We start from the raw sequence: 3,082 nt of genomic DNA, 5'->3' as shown, positions 1-3,082 counted from the left end.
ATTTGGGGGGATGCCTAGTGAGGACCCTCATTCTCATATGGAAACCTTTTGCGACTATTGTGATGCAATCTCTCAAACGGGCGTGACTCAAGACCAAATTAGATGGGTCTTATTTCCTTTTTCCTTAATCGGCACCGCAAAGCAATGGTTGAAGGGTCTTGATAAGGCCACCCTTGGAATAGATTCTTGGAAGAAGTTGGCTCTAGGTTTCTACAAAAAATTCTACCCACCGGAAAAGACCAACATGCTAAGAGCTCAAATTACGGGTTTTAAGCAAAGGGATGAAGAGTCTTTGTATGAAGCTTGGGAGCGGTTTAAAGGTATTTGTCGCTCATGTCCTCACCATGGACTTAGTGAATGGTTTTTGGTACAACAATTTTGGAATGGTTTATATGAAGATTCTAGGAACATTCTCAATATGGGATCAAATGGAATGTTCACCGAAGTTGATGACAACCAAACTTGGAGCAAAATTGAAGAGATGGCAATCCACAATTCACAATATAGTAGGCCTTGCAAGGCTACTAGAGGAGGAAAGTATGAAGTGGACACCGTTACTCAATTAGGTGCCCAACTAAGCTCCCACATTGATACAATCAACTTGAAGTTTGAACAAGCTATGGCTAGAGTTGAGGAAAACTCAAAATCATCGAAGCATCATGTCAATGCCATGACGGCATCCTCATCAATCCCAAGTGGGATATGTGAGAATTGTGGAACTTTGGGTCATGACCCAAGTGAGTGTAGGGGAACAACCGAACAAGTGAATGCTTTCCAAGCATATAAAAGTGGTACCCCTTATTCAAATTTTTACAATGAAAACACCAAGTTCCATCCAAATCTCTCATACAAAAGCCAAAATGTTCAAAACCCTCAACCAACATACACTCCACCACCCATGAGAAACCAAAATCAAAGACCCTTTTACAATCAAAACCAAGGTTACCAAAATCAAAATCCATACAATCACCAAAATGACCAAGGCTTTGATGTCCAAAAAGCGGTCCTCCAAATGCAAAAGAATCAACAAGAATTTTTCACCCAAATGCAAAAAGATAGCCAAGCAAAGGAAACCACCGTCAACAACATTCTAGCTCACACCAAGATGTTGGAAACACAATTGACTCAACTAGCATCTTCAAGCTCACAAAGACAAAAGGGGCAATTACCACCTCAAAGTAATCCCCCTAGACATGAAACGGTTAGTGCCATTCACTTGAGAAGTGGTACAAGGTATGAAGCACCGAAGAAGCAAGTTGAGGATGAAGTTGTGGAAGCTAGTGAAAAGGAAGAAATTGTGCAAAACTCCAAAGATGGAGAATCATCAAAAGAAGAAAGTTCAAAGAAAAATGAAGACAAGGCCAAAGAGAAGGAGCCCATTGTGATTAGACTTCCTTTTCCAAGTCGTCAAGCCAAGCCCAAATTTGATGATCAACTTGGAAAGTTCATGGAAATTGTGAAGAATTTAGAAGTCTCAATTCCTTTCACGGAATTAATCAATCACGTTCCGGCCTATGCGAAGTACATGAAAGATATCCTCACAAAGAAGAAGTCAATCCGGAAACTCGAGACTATCGCCTTTACTAAGGTGAGTAGTGCAATACTTCAAGGGAGTTCACCTCCAAAGTTAAAGGATCCAGGAAGCTTCTCAATACCGTGTACCATTGGCGACACGACGATCAACAAAGCCTTATGTGATCTAGGGGCTAGTGTGAGTGTCATGCCGTACTCGGTGAGTAAAAGGTTGGGGATGGGAGAGCTTAAATGCACCAACATCACACTCCAAATGGCCGATAGATCAACGAAGACACCGTTAGGGATGTGGGAAGATGTCCCCGTGCGAATTGGGAAGTTTTTCATCCCGGTGGACTTTGTCATTGTTGATATGGAGGAAGATTCCAACATTCCAATCATCCTAGGAAGACCTTTCCTACACACCGCCGGTGCGGTGATTGACGTGAAACATGGAGAGCTCACTCTAGAAGTGGGATATGAAAGCATAACTTTTAATCTTGACAATACTATGAGAGCTCCTCGTTTGCATGAGCCATGTTTCATGATTGATCATTATAGCCGAAAAGATGAAAGGAAGAAATCGGAACTCCAATGGAAGAAGAAAATTGAAGATGCTCCATTCAAAGAGCAAGTGAATTGTGACAAGGATAGCTTGCAAGGCTCATCAAAATCAACCAAGGAAGAAGAGGATGGCCTCATTGGCCAAGAGAAGAAATTGGGAGAGTTGTCTCCATCTAAGCAAGAGATTTTCAATGATCAACTCAATGAAGTTTGTGGTCTTTGGGACGACGAATTTGAAGGGATTTTTAATCCCTACATTGGGCATGCCATCGATCATGATCAACAACAAGGACCACGGTCTATTGAGGACCTCTACCATAATAATGAACAAGCTTTTGATTACTTCTTCAAGGTGTTGAGCAACATCAACAACACCTTGAACATGCCCCCTTGACATCTCATTAAGAATGAGAGTTTGGTGGAGTCCTCCCTAAACCACCACTTGTAAATATTTCTAACTCCCTAACTTGCATTTCAATTCTTGTATTGCATTTTTGTCATCTTTGGATTTTTAGTTACTTTGATCAAAATAATTGTCATGTAAGAGAGAAGTGAGGGAGGGACTAACAATTTCAAATTGATGTGTAGTGCTTTACCTTAGTGTGGGGATGGCAATTGCCTAGGCTATCCATGCCTTAGTAGTGCCCCCACAATGAAGAACACAAGACTTGAAAGAAAGAATGGAAGAATGATAAAGGGAATGCGCTGTGCACGGGTGGAACTGAATCCGTGTACACAGAGGAAGAATCCGAGCGGATTCCCAAGAATCCGCCCGTCTTACGCAATCCGAGCGTCCTGCAGAAAAGACGCCCGTCTTGAACTGAGCTGAATTTTGAAATTTTCTTGACTGTTAAAGAATCCGAGCGGATTTCTGAAAATCCGCCCGTCCTGAAGAATCCGTCCGTCTTGTGAGAAAGACGCCCGTCTTTGCAGCTGAGGAAAACAAGCAAATTTCTCTGGACAGAAATCCGTCCGTCCTTGAGCAAATCCGCCCGTCCCGTGTTCA

At 42.2% G+C, this 3,082-nt stretch overlaps 1 non-coding gene across 1 annotated transcript; it reads right to left on the bottom strand.

The window, feature by feature from the left end:
• Nucleotides 1–244: 244 nt before the first annotated feature.
• LOC141634706 (small nucleolar RNA R71) lies at nucleotides 245–351 on the bottom strand. Its single transcript, XR_012539431.1, has one exon. It is a non-coding gene; the product is annotated as a small nucleolar RNA R71 (small nucleolar RNA).
• Nucleotides 352–3,082: the final 2,731 nt, after the last annotated feature.

The sequence above is a fragment of the Silene latifolia genome, chromosome Y, assembly GCF_048544455.1.
Source record: "Silene latifolia isolate original U9 population chromosome Y, ASM4854445v1, whole genome shotgun sequence".
In the NCBI taxonomy this organism is placed as follows: domain Eukaryota; kingdom Viridiplantae; phylum Streptophyta; class Magnoliopsida; order Caryophyllales; family Caryophyllaceae; genus Silene; species Silene latifolia.
This window is presented reverse-complemented; position numbering and strand designations above follow the sequence as displayed.